We start from the raw sequence: 15,768 nt of genomic DNA, 5'->3' as shown, positions 1-15,768 counted from the left end.
CCTAATATGTGATCAATCTTGGAGAATGTTCCATGTGCATTTGAAAAGAACGTGTATTCTTCGGTTTTTGGATGGAATGCTCTGTATATATCTACTAGGTCCATCTGTTCTAATGTGTCATTTAAGGCCAATGTTTCCTTATTGATCTTCTGTTTGGATGATCTATCTGTTGGTGTAAGTGGAGTGTTAAAGTCCCCTACTATTATTGTGTTACTGTCTATTTCTGTTTTTATGTCTGTTAATAATTGCTTTATATATTTAGGTGCACCTACATTGGAGTGCGTAGATATTTACAAGTGTTATATCCTCTTGTTGGATTGTTCCCTTGATCATTATGTAATGCCCTTCTTTGTCTCTTTTTACAGTTTTTGTTTTAAAGTCTATTTTGTCTGATATGAGTACTGCTACCCCAGCTTTCTTTTCATTGCCATTTGCGTGGAGTATCTTTTTCCATCCCTTCACTTTCAGTTTGTGAGTGTCTTTAGGTCTGAAGTGTGTCTCTTGTATGCAGCATATATATGGGTCTTGTTTTTTTATCCAGTCAGCCACCCTATGCCTTTTAATTGGGGCATTTAGTCCATTGACGTTTAAAGTAGCTATTGATAAGTATGTACTTACTGCCATTTTTTAACTTTTTTTTTTTTTTTCCTCAGTGTTTAAGTAGTCCTTCTCTGTTCCTTACTTCTTCTATACAGAATTGATGGTCACTTTAGTTTGACCTCTGTCTGAAAGCTGTACTCTTTAACTACCCTCCTCCCTCCTTTTATGTTTTTGATATCATATCTAACCTCTTTTTTGTGCATTTGTATCCATTACGTTCTAATCGTGGAAATAGATAATTTTTCCTATTTGTGGTCTTCTCTTTTCCCCTTAAATCAGTCCCTTTAACATTTCTTGTAACACTGGTTTCTTGGTGACAAACTCCTTTAATTTTTGCTTATCTGGGAAAAATTTGATCTCTCCTTCCATTTTGAACGATAACCTTGCTGGGTAGAGTATTCTTGGCTGTAAGTTTTTTCCTTTTAGCACTTTAAATATATCGTGCCATTCTCTTCTAGCCTGTAAGGTTTCTGCTGAGAAGTCAGCTGATAGCCTTATGGGGTTTCCTTTGTATGTAACTTGACATTCTCTTTGCGGCTTTTAGGATTCTCTCTTTATCTTTAATTCTGGACATTTTGATTATGATGTGTCTTGGTGTGGGCCTCTTTGGGTTTATCTTGTTTGGGGCTCTCTGTGCCTCCTGTACCTGGATGTCTGTTTCCTTCCTTAGGTTAGGGAAGTTTTCATCTATTATTTCTTGAAATAGATTCTCTGCCCCCTTGTCTCGCTCTTCTCCTTCCGGGACACCTATAACACGGATGTTAGTGCGCTTGATGTTGTCCCAGAGGTCCCTTAGACTGTCCTCACTCTTTTTAATTCTTTTCTCTTTTACCTGTTCACCTTGGGTAATTTCTTCTAGTCTTTCTTCCAGCTCACTGATCCGTTCTTCTGTATCCTCTACTCTGCTTTTGAGTCCCTCTAATGAGTTTTTCATTTCCAGTATTGTATTCTTCATTTCTGATTGGTTCTTTTTTATATCTTCCATTTCTTTGTTGACATTCTCACTGAGTTCATCTATTCTTCTCCCCAGATCAGTGAGCATCCTTAACACTCTTAGTTTGAACTCTCTGTCAGGTAGGTTGCTCATTTCTGTTTCACTTAGTTCCTTTTCTGGGGTTTTGTCCTGTTCCCTTACTTGGAATGTATTCTTTTGCCTCCTCATTTTGCCTCTTTCCCTGTGCTTGTGTCTACGTATTAGGTAGGTCAGCTACATCTCCTGCTCTTGGATAGGTGACCTTATGTAAGTGATGGCTTAGGAGGCTTCCAGTGTGCTTCCCTCAGTTCTCAATGTTCCAGGGGTGGCCCCTATGTGGGCTACGTGTGTCCTTCTATTGTGGCCTGTTAGCTCTCCCTATAGGCGCCCAGGGAGGCTGAGTTATGCTCCTGGCCAGCTGTTGTAATGCTCAGCTGCTTGTAGTTGTTATGGGCCCTTCAGTCTCTTTATCAGGTGTGGGGAGCCCCAGCACAGTTGGCTGCAAGTTCTAATACCACATTTGTGTTGCAGTATTTCTTTTAAGTGAGTAGGCCCCCAGTGTGGCAGGTTGTTAGGCTCAGGGCCTTAGAATTGCTGTAAACCTCTAGCCTATTAGGTCTCTTGTCAGCTCTCTGAGGATTGCAGCTGGGTGGGGCTGGCCTCAGGCACAGGAACACCCAATTGTTTCAGGCTTTGGAAGGTGGGGCAAACCTCCTATGTGGGTCTTTGAGAAGCACAAGTCTTCTGCAGCTGACAAGCCCTGCCGCCCACAGGTCCACACACACAGTCAACACAGTCCTGCCCCGTGTGAGCGCCCCGACCTCCCCAAGCGGACCCAGTCTCTCCACAGCGGGAGCCCCACACACTCCGCCACCACCCCACACTCTCCACCCGCTCCTTGTGCACACCCTGCCCCGCTCAAGTCAGCTCAGTTGCCAGGCTGCAGAAAATCCAGTCACCAATCTATGCAGGCCCACACGTTGCCTGAGGGCTTGTTGTTAGGTGGGGCTAGTCTCTAGGGTGGGCTGCCTGTCTTGGCTGAGCTGGATTAAATCGGTGCTCTAGCGGGTGGAGGAGACCCTGGGCTAGCAGGTCTCAGGGAAAACTCCAATGGCGTCTGTGTCAGCACGCTCACACCAGGCCACAACAATGGCCGCCGCCAATGTCCCAGTCCCTGGAGAGGTCTCACCCCTCACCGAGATGCACTCAGGGCCTATTAGGTGAGTCTCTTGTCACCAAAGCAGTGTGCACCTTTCTTTCTGGTGATTTTAGGATGCTTTCTGGAACGGGTGAGTTTGTGCGTGGGCCCTTTAAGAGCCAGTTTTAGTTTCTTTGTGAACCGGGTTTTCTGGGGGTGCTCCCCAATGCTTTAGTAGCAGGCAAGGTCAGATATTATGCTGCTGGTGTCGATTGTGCTGGGTCCACAAAATGCCCACAGCAGGGGCGCTCCCCGGCTCAGGGCCCCGTGCCTCCAGGGAGGCTGCGTACCTATGAGCTGCTCCCGGCGGCCGGCCGTCACGCTGGCGGCTTGTGAAGGCGGCGTTTTTCCTCTCCGGAAGGGAGTCTCTGCCTCTTCCACCCCAGCTAGGACTGTCCGTTGTTGCAGGAGTTCCTCTTATCCAGTTTTCAGTTCTGTCTCAGGGGTAATTTTTCCACGAGTAGTTGTAAATTGGCTGTGTCCACGGGAGGAGGTGAGTTCAGAGTCTGCCTACGCCGCCATCTTGACTCCGCCTCCCCAAGAGAATCTTCCAGCTTGATAGTCCCCCAAACTTTTGTAAGGACTATGCCTAAATCATTCCTACTTGAACATAAATACAATCGACTTAGAGGATAGACAACGCAGGCTATGGAGACTGGATCTGAATCCCAGCTCTAAAAAGTTTCAGCTGTGTGAATTTGGGCACTCCACTTCTTTTTTTTTTTGTGAGGAGGATCAGCCCTGAGCTAACATCCATGCCAATCCTCCTCTTTTTGCTGAGGAAGACTGGCCCTGGGCTAACATCTGTGCCCATCTTCCTCCACTTTATATGGGACGCCGCCACAGCATGGCCTGACAAGCGGTGCATCGGTGCGCACCGGGGATCCAAACCCGGGCCGCCAGCAGCGGAGCGCGCACTCAACCGCCTCGTCACAGGGCCGGCCCTGAGTACTTCACTTCTTACAGTCTTCATTTCCTCATCTGTAAAACGAGCATGAAGTATCTACTATTCCATGGAATTCTTGCAATGATTAAATGAGATTACGTGTGGAAAGAATTTAGCATAGTGCCCTGAAACTTATGTGCTTAATACATGATGATGATAATCATAATAGCTAATATTTAATACATATTGCCCATTTAATATATATCAAGCATTAACAAGTACTTTACATATATTAATTCATTTAATAGTAGATGGTGGAGGAGGTTGTTGCTCTCATTATCATTACCGTGATCATGTTTTAAAGACCCATGAAGGAAGGTGACTGAGTTCTGTCCTCTCAAAGGATCTTTTATTTGCTGTTAAAGTCAATGAGGTGCTTCTAAGTCGATGTGACTGGTTGATGTTCGCTCTGCTAAAGAGAAGCGATGAAAAGGGCTCAGAGAGAAATGAGTGGAAGGAGCAGTCAGTAAGAGGAGCGGGCCCACTCCCCTGAGTGTGGGGCTGTTCCCTACTGTGTAAATGCTGGGCACTGCCGTTCACATCTCTGGACGGAAACAGAGCAGGCTGCCCTTCCCCAGGGCAATTGGGGGGGTGGCGCAACGGGGGAGGCATAGAACTTTTGCGGTGATGTTGCTCAGTTTCTGTGGTTTGTGAGTCCACATCTCTCTGGATGAAGGAAGGGTGTATGATTTTAATCTGCAAAGAAACAATAGCAGGTCAAACTGACCTAACCAAACAAGAAGCTTGATTTGAACCTAACAATGGCATTATTAGTATTGTCACAGGGCTCCAAACACATTTTCAGTTGGCCTGTAGATAGTTCTGTTAAATTGTAAAAAAAATTTACAATGATTATTTTCAAACACATTAAAGAAAATTGAGCAAGAGAAAAGTTTGGAGACGACTGTATTACAATTTATCGTAAAAGAATTGTCCTGCAACATATTAAAGGTGCCTCCAGCTGCTGAATATCCAGATGATTCCTGACACAAAGACGTCTGAGGAGTAATTGTTTTCTGTACTAAAAGGTGGAGATGGATCATTAAAAAATAATAATGCAATTCCAGTTACCAATTCAGGTTACCGATCCTGAAATGTCCTTCCATAAATTGTTATGCTGTATTGAAACTCCCAATTTGCTTTAATAACATATCAATTCTTAAATTATGAAATATATAGGTAGGTGCTTTCTGAGAGCATTTTGTATGGGCTCCTGAAATACTCAGGGAGGCAACAGGAGGAACAGGGTCACATTTCCTAGAAAATGCCTCTCTCACTCACTCCCCAAGCTGCTGACACCACAGCCAGGACTTTCCAACCTCAGACCCTCCCACCTGTAGTTTCCTCTTTATGCCAGAATTTCTCCCTCTCCCTTCCCTTGGTTGTTGGCTTCTTATCCTTTAGGTTCTGAGTTAGATATCCCCCCTTAAGAGGCCTTCAGTGACCACGCTACCTAAAGCGGGTCCCCCCACCACCCCTGTAGCTTGCAGTGTGCTGGTTGTTTCATGGCTCACACCAGCTTATTTAATTTGTTTTCTTGCCAATGGAATCTCCCTACTCGACTCTAAGCTTCATGAGGGCCGGTGGACAAGGTCCACGCCTGTTTCATTTCTCATTACGGCCTTGGCATCTAGCACACAAGCTGTTACCTAGTAGAAGCCCAATAAATATTGGTTAAATGAGAGGAATGAAAGTTCAATATTTCCTTTTAATTTATCACATGCTTATGGAAAATATACTAGAGCATGAGTCCTGTCTCAGCTGTGTTCTTAGATCTATGTAGGAAATTCATGCAACTTCTTTAGCTGAAGGTGGGTGGCATTTGAACTTGGGTTAGTCAAGACCCAGAATAAGATTGTCAAAATGTATTACTTAAGTAAATACAGTCTGATTTAAGGCTCATCTAGATTTGAGTACAGGGTCAGCGTTCTTCTTACCATTTAAAAGAGAAATGAAAATGCCCTCGCCTTGGGCCCTTAGGATCTACAAAGGTATTATCTTATACAGCATGGGGACAAAAGATCATGGTCCCTTCCCTTACAAAACTGTGCAATGTAAAGATCAAATCTCAGACTCTTAATAACAGCTGGATTGAGAACCCACTGTCTGCCAGGTACTGTGATAATGCTGCAATAATACTTGGCATAATTATTCTCATTTTACTAATGAAGAAAATGAGGCCCAAAGAAATTAAACAACTTTCCCCTGTCTCCAAACTTAGCAAGTGGCAAGAGGCAGGATCCAAAGCCAGGTCTGTCTCATGCCAAAACTCGGATACTTAACCCTTATTACAAATAAACAGTCCAATCGTGACTAGCATTGTCTGAGCCTGCAATGTGCAGAACCAGGAATGGGCATCCTAGGAAACAAGAAAAAAGAGAGCTGCTCAGGTGGTTATCTTTCCCTGGAATACATCATCACAACACACACAAAACATCCCTAAAATATACCAAGCAGGGGCAAGCCTGACCTTTCTGAGTAATTAACTATGTGAAGGACAGGAGAATGAGAGAACAGGAGTAGGCAGGGTTGATTGGAGAGCCTTTCTGGAAGATGAATGTAGTTCACTAGGTTTTAACGAGAGAGGAAGAGGGAGGGGGAAGGAGGCGTATGAGCACGGCTTCCTTGGTGGTCACCCCTGGCCCCTTCAACACCAATAGCTATATGATGTTTTGGTCCTGGCCTGCAAGAGCCAGAAAGGATGAGGGGAACAATCAAAATATCACATGGGGCTGGCCCAGTGACGTACTGGTTGGGTTCGTGCACTCTGCTTTGGCAGCCAGCAGTTCATGGGTTCGGACCCCAGGCGCAGACCTGCGCACCGCTTATCAAGACATGCTGTGGCAGGCGTCCCACGTATAAAGTGGAGGAAGATTGGCACAGATGTTAGCCCAGGGCCAGTCTTCCTCAGCGAAAAGAGGAGGATTGGCAACGGATGTTAGCTCAGGGCTAATCTTCCTCACCAAAAAAAAAAAAAAAAAATCACATACCCTGGTACAGCCATTCTTGCCCTCTGGTGTTCAAAGTACCTACGAGCTGCTGCAAGGTTCCTGAGGAACCAGGCTGGTGCCTCTCAGGAAGGGAATACATGTTTGTTTCCTCTCCTGTTGTGAATAACTTGCTCCACTGTGACCAAGGGACATGGGACTGATGGCAGTAGTTCCTGGCACTTTTGCTAGAGTAGGACCCATGCGTGTGTGGCTTCCAAGACTGCTGCACCAAATCTGAAGTCATTATAATTTATTTGGAATGGGGTGGGGGAGAGTCTGTGCCCTTGTACACCTGTGGGTTTCAAGTTAACCTTCCAACCTTGCTGTAGAGGACAATTAATACGAGGGACTTTTGTAGAGAAGATGCCCAAGGAGCTAAAACCTGAAGGCGTATTATAATGATTACTTGGAGAATTTTCCTGTCTAGGTACCTGGGTTGAAAATAGAGAAAATTGTAGGTTGAGTTATAACAAAGGGAACTTTGGTTCCTGCTGTTGAGGAGCCCTCCTAATGCTTTATACGTCCATCCTCTTCTCAAAAATGATGCCACAGGAATGATCTCAGCTCGAGTTGGAAAGATTAATTCTTTATGGTTCAGAACACTGGATTCTGCATAATGATGTTAAGACAAGGAAGCAACAGATTTGTGCTGCCTCGCTGTGCCCTCATCCCTCCCCCAAGGTGGGCTCCAGATGAATAAAAGTATGATTCATTTATTTTGTCTAATTTTTTCAAACTTCATTGACTCTATTTGTGTGTATTCTTATTGTGCCATGCTGTGATTTTAGTATGCACTTAAAGCGGATATCAAAGAAAGGACTTGCTTATTGCCAGCATTTAACACGAATATCTAATTAAGTTCAGGTTATTGTGTTAATTATCATCCAGTTCTATAAAGTTTATTAAGCCATCTGATTTTAATATAATCCTCCTGCAATTAGTGATTATGTATTCATTCAACTGCTCAGAGAAAAAAACATTAAATCTGGATGTGTAAGGTGAATTGTTTCGATTCATCTAACCATTAGATTTGATCATAAAATGTTTATTAGAATAAGACATACAGTTTTAGTTTGAATTAATATCTTTAGTGCACCCACCATCAACTGTTACAAGCAGAATTTTCACAACGAGTCTCTTACTGTCTTGTATAGCGTCTACTCTGTCTTGACCATGAATTTGTCTGAATTTGGGTTTTATGTGTGTGTGTGTGTGTGTGTGAGGAAGATTAGCCCTAAGCTAACATCTGATGCCAATCCTCCTCTTTTCTTTGCTGAGGGAGATTGGCCCTGGGCTAACATCTGTGCCCGTCTTCCTCTACTTTGTATGGGACACCACCACAGCATGGCTTGATAAGCGGTGCGCAGGTCCGCGCCCAGGATCCGAAACTTCGAACCCCAGGCTGCCAAAGCCGAGCATGCGAACTTAACCGCTACACCACCAGGCCAGCCCCCTGAATTTGTTTTTTAAAATACAACATTTTAAGAATTTTCTCTCTCTCTCAACTTCACGAATTTTTTTTAAAAACTTCCTCTTTAATAAATATTTAAGCTTTCACAATGGGTGCATCAAAAAAGGTACCCCTTATTCCTTTTTCCCTCACAGAAAAAATGAGAGTCACCAGACAGGAACACTCTCAAATTTTTGCCCCTAAATCCACAGACGTACCAGGGTCCATACCCATTCTCTCCTCCTTCCTTCCTGTGGCAGTGGAAGTGCGCTCTTCCTTCCATCCAAAGCGAATGTTCTATTTGTGCTCTGCATCTCAGCCTCTCCAGCCTTCTCAATAACCTCCCGCTGGACTTCCTTCAACTCCTTCCACCCAATCTGTCACTTCCTTCAGTACTTAAATATCCTCCAAACTTCTCAAATTAATAAAACACCCCGCACCTTGACCTAATCCCCTACCATCCACTACTGGCTCTATCTTCTCCCACATTTGCAGCTGTACTTGAAGAGCCATCTCCATTTCCTCACCACCATTCACTGTATGTCCCACTGAAGTCTATCTCCCGCTCCCAGCACTCTACCCAAACTTCTTGTGTCAAGCTCGCCTATGACCTCCCTGTGTAAGTGCACTAGATGCTCCTTGGTCCTTAGTTTGTTTGGCTACTTGGCAAAATTTGTCACCACTGACAATTTCCTCCCTTTTGCAGCAGTCTCTCACCTCAGTTCCTGGGAAGCAACATTCTCTTGTTAACTTCATTTCTCTGACTCCTTCCATGTTTCTTTACTGGTTCCTCTTCTTCTGCTTGACTTTCAAATACTCTTTAGGATTCTCTCCTTGGCAATTTTCTCACTCAAGGCACACTCTCTGGACCATCTCTCTCATGGCTCTTATTAACATCTACACACTGCTAACTTCCAAATCTATATCCAGCATGTACAGCAGGCAGCATGATATTATTCATACACAGATCTTATCCTGTCAGTTCACTGAATATGCTCTTCAGTGTCTTCCCATTGGTCATAGGATAAAACCAACCTCTTTGCCGGGCAAAAAAGCCACCCAGGGTCTGGCCTTACCTCATACTCCAGCCGCAACCTCTTTCTGGTCTCCTCCTAGAATTCCACGTTCCAGCCACGTTGACCTCCTTCGTGAAGGCCCTTCATGATCATTAATGGTCCATTCTCTTTCAACTCTCAACCTTCCTCCATCCAATTCTTTCTACCTGGAACCCTCTTCTACTGGCCCATCCACCTGTCACCTTCAGATCTGTAGTTAAGTGTTGCATTCTTTTGGGAGACTTTTCCTCACCCCCAGGCTAGGTCCTGCTGACTTATGATCCATAGCACTTCTGTACATTTGCCATGAAAATATTCACTATACGTGACTGATCTTCCTGTTCAATTGTTCACTGCTCCATCCCACCTCCTAGCTCAATCCCCAATATACACTAGGTGCTCACAACCACTAGTTGAATGAACAAATTTACCTAAATGTTAATAACATTATCTGAACATTCATGTTTGAGAATTTTCACATCCCTTCAGGAAGGTGGTCTTTGCATGTTCTCCCACTTGCTAACCAACTGCTAATTCCAAACCACCCTGTTCATTCAAAACAATTAGGCTTTTTTATAAGATTGTGGAGGAAAAGGCTGCAACACTAAAAGACAGCTGTGTTGCTCTCCTGCTGTAGAGTACAGGGTGTGAGTGTAATTGAAGAGGTGTCTAACATCTGATTTAAATAACTCATGAGTTTTTTTTTGCCATTTAGACCTGCTGAGTAGTTTGCATATACACTCTGAAACCTGCTTTGTGTAATATGATTAATAGCTGATCGTGAAAATATTGTCCTTTAAACATTTAAAAAATATTTACTATACCCCTAACTGTGGCTTTATTAGCTCTTTGACCTATGTTTTTCTGAAGAAGGGGAAAACACTGTGATTTCTAATAGAAAAACAGAATTAGATATGCAGACATTAACTTCGTAGAAAAACTTTCAGGAGCATCCTAGTTTCATATAACTGAAAAAAATCTTTTTCTCTATCCCCTTCTGGGTAGGACACAGATGATGGGAATGGTGTCTTCCTGGAGCCTGGGGGATGTTGCATCTGTCTAAATCCTGCCCTACTGATTTGGTCCTGCCATTTTGTAAATATATTCACCTGATGTTTCCCCCCTCTACATCAGGACCCAAATACCGGGAAATCTCAACCTGAGACAAAATGTTTCATGAGAATCCACAGACGACATATACTGAACAGTCAGAAGGTCGGGACTACTCTGATATCCTGCAGCATCGAGAGTGGTATGTTGTCCCAGGGAGAAGGGACGTGTGCACATGCACATGTTGGATTCTATGTGGCGGTTGTTGCTTTGTGTATTTTGTTGTTGAGCCTAAAATAAATGGCTGGGAATGGAACACTGGAGCTTTAAAATAAGTTAAAGGAACATAGCAGGGAAGATGCATCATGCCAGGCTGGTGCAGGAGCGAGATTTTCTAAAGACAAGGGAGGGACTGGATGACCTTTCCAGAGCCCTCCAGTCTGAAGAGCTTATGATTCCACACACGTCCTCTGTCTAGACATGAAGTGTGGATGCTCCTGATTTAATTGCTGTAACACGAGAAGAAGTATAAGTGCTCCACCTACAGCCTGATCCTAGAAACTACTCAGCCTCAGCCAAGAAAAACAAAACAAAACAAATGGGAGAAAAAACCCTCTGATTTCAGAGTCTGTAACAAAGAGAATTCCCCTGAAATTATACTTACTTTTAGTCCAGACTTTCAAAGCGACTGTAATTTTAATGTCTGTTTTGCACAGTTATCAGTATTCATTCATATATTTAATGTCGAACATGTAAGACGATTTCATGAGAAAAGGAAGAGAGAGAAGATTTGGCTCTTCCTTGGACAAGTGAGGAAAGAAGACCTGGAGAGGTGAGTTAGCTGTCCAGGCTTATACAGTGACCCAAGGTGTTCCGACTGCCAATGAGACAGAGATGTGAGGATTTCTATACTTCTGAGACGGATCCAACACAGCAGTGCTGTCAGCAACCATTATATCTCAAAGTCTTTCTCCTTCCACTCACAGGTCCCGGTACGCACTCCTCTATATCATGTTCCAGGCCACCTGGACGCGCTGGTTCCTCTTCTGGCCTCCTCACCTTCCTTACTTCTGTCCTTATAACCTTCCTCCCAATTCTGTAACGTTCCAGATCTTATCAGGCTCAGGTCACAGCAGCCCTGTTATTCTTTCTCAAACACACCAAACACCTGCCCTGAATGCTCTTCTCTCAGATACCCACCTGGCTGGCTCTTTCTTTTCATTCAGGTCTCTGCTCAAATGTCACCTCCTCAGAGAGGGCTTCCTAAGAATACCTCCCCATGAGTTCTTCATTCATTGTTTTTTTAGCGTCAATTAAATATACTTTTAAGCTTTTATTTATTTTGAGATGTAATGCATATACTGAACAGTGCATGAAGCACAAAGTCCTCCTCAACTGCAGGCCTCCAGCTCCTGGGCCACTGTCACTGACGTGGATGTCTTCCTTACTGGACCCCACCTAATGGCTTCAGGACTGAATTATTGAGAAAGAGAAAGACAGGATGAGGAAGGGAGGAAGCTTCCACACCGCTCTGAGTCCTCGTTCTTGGTCCTAACCAAGTCGTAAGGTTGGGCCCAACATAGGGCTTTCTCCATCACTAAGCACCTAATTTCTAATGACTGCTCAAGCAGCTGGGAGCTTGGCATCCCTGTAGGAGTGGGACCTTCCTGGGCCAGCCCTTAATCCAGAAGTCTGATAAACAAATTCCTTAATTTCCTACAGGATGGTTCTTTGAACAACAGAATTTTGTAAGGATTACCCATAACTACCCACTAAGTGATTTCACGCTCATCAAGGGATCACTTTCTCCACAACTCCAGCATGCAAAGAAGTTTACAGTCAGAATTGCCCCGCGTGATATCATTGGCATAGTTGCTTTAGAGGGAATTTGTACGCCTGCTTTACCGATGTTTTGTCTTTCACTTAATCTTCTCAACAGAGTTATCATCCCAGCCTACAATCTCATTATGTGACATCGAATAATTCATTGTATCTCTTTGGACTTGTTTCTTCTTCTGCAAAGAAAGAATTGAAGTCATAATGTCTTCTATGGTCTAACATTTTGTGATTCCATACAAGGTTCTAGAAGAAGCGTTAAGATATTAGTCATTCACCTCTATGTGTGAATTAAGGAACTTTAACCTAGAGAAAGAGACTGATAGTAGGGAGAGTTGGACAGAGTTTTCAGACCTTCATCACCTGAGGGAAGTAAAAGAAATGGTAAAAGGGCTTTGGTTAGCAGATTTAGAATGAATAATAACAAAGACAACCGCTTAGTGAGTGCTAGCCATCAGACACTGATCTAAGTGCTTTGCAAATGTTATGTCAGGTCATCCTTACATTACAGCAGTGTATCCTAGTGCATAACCAAAAGCTGTGAAATTAAACAGATCTGAGTTCAGATCCTCACTTTGCCATATATTTTCTCCGTGATTTGGGGCAAATTACCTTAACCTTCACAGTCTCAAATTTATTCATCTGTAAAGTATAAAATTTGCCCTTTAGGTTTTGGGGGAAGATCAAAGGAGAGAATGCATGTAAATGGCTCTGTACAAGGTATTGCACAAAATAGTGATTTAATAATGGCAGCTATTTACAATACCAGAAATGTTTTTTTTTTGTTTGTTTGTTTTTTTGTTTTTTTTTAAATTTTTTGTTTATTGCAGTAACATTGGTTTATAACATTGCAAAAATTTCAGGTGTACATCATTGTACTTCTATTTCTGCATGGACTACATCATGTTCACCACCAAAATACTAATTACAACCCATCACCACACACATGTACCGAATTATCCCTTTCACGCTCCTCCCTCCCCCCTTCCCCTCTGGTAACCACCAATCCAATCTCTGTCCCTATGTGTTTGTTTATTGTTGTTATTATCTACTACTTTACAGAAATGTTTAATCACTAAATTATAGATGAAAAAACATAAGCTCAGAACCAGTATCTGAACCCATATTAGTTTTATGCCGCATCTCTTTCTGCTAATCACTGCGGCCCCCATACACTTTGCCTACTACACGGTTTTCTGTTCTATTGGCAAAGGAGGCTCAGCAGAATTTATGGGTTTGAGGTCCCCAGTTTCGCCAAAATCCACCTATATACCTGCAATATTGTGATTTATAATAAGAAATATATATTAGGTCTTCATGCCATTTCTGGCACAGAGTTCCTAAAATCATTGGAATTTCTTTAAGTGATGAGAGTGATAAAGGTGTCTTTTGCAACGTTGATGACATGACTTTTGGACGCTCCTAAGGATGACACCTGGGTGCCAGGAGAACCACCCATGAATCACACGGAACTTTCAGTCCCACCCCCTGACTTCTGGGGAGATGGGAGGGGCTGGAGGTTGAATCAATACCAATGACCAATGATTTAATCATCATGGCTATGTAATGAAGCCTCCATAAAGACCCAAAAGGAGAGGGTTTGGAGAGTTTCCAGGTTGGGAAACCAGAACGCACCCACGTGCCACCATGCCAGACCCCAAACTGCACAAGGACAGAAGCTCCTTTGTTTGGGAACTTGCCCCCTGTATTTCTTCATTTGGCTGTTGATTCGTATCCTTTAATATCCTTTGTAATAAACCAGTAATCTAGTGAGTAAATGGGTTTCTTGAGTTCTGTGAGCCACTCTAGCAAATTAATCAAACCCGAGGAGAGGGTTGTGGGAACCTCTGATTTATAGCCAGTCGGTCAGAAGTACAGGTAACAACCTGGACTTGCAACTGGCATCTTAAGTCTGCTCTAGCAAATTAATGGAACCCAGGGAGGGAGTCATGGGAACCTCAAATCTGTAGCCAATTGGTCAGAAGCATAAGTAACAACCTGGGCTTGTGATTGGCATCTGAAGTGGAGGGCATTCTTGTGTGACTGAGCCCTTAACCTGTGGAATCTGATGCTATCTCCAGGTAGATAGAGTCAGGATTGAGTTGAATTGTAGGACACCAAGCTAGTGTCAGAGAATTGCATGTTGGTGTGGGGAAACCATACACACACACACACACACACACACACACACACACACACTCACACACACACACACACACACACACACACACACACTGGAATTGGAGTGCAGAACCCCTTTAATACCCCTATCTCATTTTCAGAGTCCTACTTCTTCTTAATCAATGCTGTAACCTTAACACACAAAACTCAGTAAGATTGGGAATTCAATTTGCTACCTACACAATTAAACCTTTAGGTGGATTTCAGAAATCTTGATCCTACTACTATAGGAGATAAAGGTTTATTTTAGGACAATCATAGAAGCTTTTGGATTCCTTAATTGAACACTGAACTGGGAATTTAAAGTCATTAACTCATCATTTTCTTTGCCTAAGTTTCTCAGCACACTTAGAAGCAGTCAACCAACCCCATTATACTCCTTAATTTCCACTAAAATGTTCTATGCAACAAACACTTGGTCCTCCAAAGTCTTGCCTTCTATCGGCACTTGATTATAGGCATGTATGGGTGATTATTTAAGTAACTGTTTTGCTACTGCATATCATGGACTTCCAATATCCCCTTTAATATTGGGAAAAAGGTCATTAACGCCTTTAAATCTCATCAAGTCAGAGAACCAATTGCAGATAACACAAGACCAATTCAGAGAACCGATTCTTTAAGTTCTGACCGCTAAAACCACTTCTAGTGCCAAATTCTTTAACAGTGTTCTGTCAGAGAAGCAAGGACTTGACCATAGGCAACTGTGAAAGCCGGTTACACAGTCTATATGAGGTGATTGTTTCTGTGGCTGTTGTTGGAATCTGAAGCCCACAGAGCAGGAAGTCAAGAAGAAAAGATGAATGTGAGGTGAGCGTGAGGGGGTGGCAAGGACAACCCAGAACTTGGAGGTTGAACTGGAATCATGACGGCAGACTGGCACCTTTGTCATTCTCTCACAACAACTTTGAGATGAAGGGCATAAGGACTGGAGCCCTTCATCATGGAGTTAAACACACCTCAGGCCCAGAATGTGGAGAAGCTGAAGATCGGAGAGGAGCTGTAGCTGCTGTGGGCCCGGATGCTGCCTCAGACCAACCGGGTGAGCCAGCAGATGTGACACGAGTGAACAGCAACAGTGTTTCATGAACTGATCCATCTTCCCAAGACTGAAAAGCTGAGATGGTTACTGTTCCACATTCTAAATTTCACATGAAATGACTTGCTAAAGTAATTCTGAGAGACATAGTTTTGGCTCAGCTAAGTTGACACAATACAAGCTCACCATACCATAGGTCAAAGACGAAATCTCATTGAAAATAGAAAAAACTTTGAACTGAATAATAATGAAAACACATCTCAAGATTTGTGGGATACAGCCACAGCAGGCCTTAGATGGAATTTTGTGGCTTTATTTATTTATTTATTTATTTATTTATTTGTGAAAAAGATCAGGCCTGAGCTAACATCCATGCTAATCCTCCTCTTTTTGCCGAGGAAGACCAGCTCTGAGCTAACATCTATTGCCAATCCTCCTCCTTTTTTCTCC

At 43.2% G+C, this 15,768-nt stretch overlaps 1 long non-coding RNA gene across 5 annotated transcripts; it reads left to right on the top strand.

The window, feature by feature from the left end:
* Positions 1 to 2,700: 2,700 nt before the first annotated feature.
* LOC147916705 (uncharacterized) lies at positions 2,701 to 12,863 on the top strand. Of its 5 annotated transcripts, none has more exons than XR_015552736.1 (4): positions 2,701 to 2,793; positions 7,260 to 7,409; positions 10,347 to 10,464; positions 10,979 to 12,863. It is a non-coding gene; the product is annotated as an uncharacterized LOC147916705 (long non-coding RNA). The 5 variants fall into 5 exon arrangements; XR_015552735.1 differs by having other exon boundaries at positions 10,347 to 11,094; positions 12,202 to 12,863; XR_015552737.1 differs by having other exon boundaries at positions 10,347 to 11,094; positions 11,985 to 12,863.
* Positions 12,864 to 15,768: the final 2,905 nt, after the last annotated feature.

This window comes from Ceratotherium simum, chromosome 7 (genome assembly GCF_057802395.1).
Source record: "Ceratotherium simum simum isolate JZ-2026a chromosome 7, ASM5780239v1, whole genome shotgun sequence".
Classification (NCBI taxonomy): domain Eukaryota; kingdom Metazoa; phylum Chordata; class Mammalia; order Perissodactyla; family Rhinocerotidae; genus Ceratotherium; species Ceratotherium simum.
This window is presented reverse-complemented; position numbering and strand designations above follow the sequence as displayed.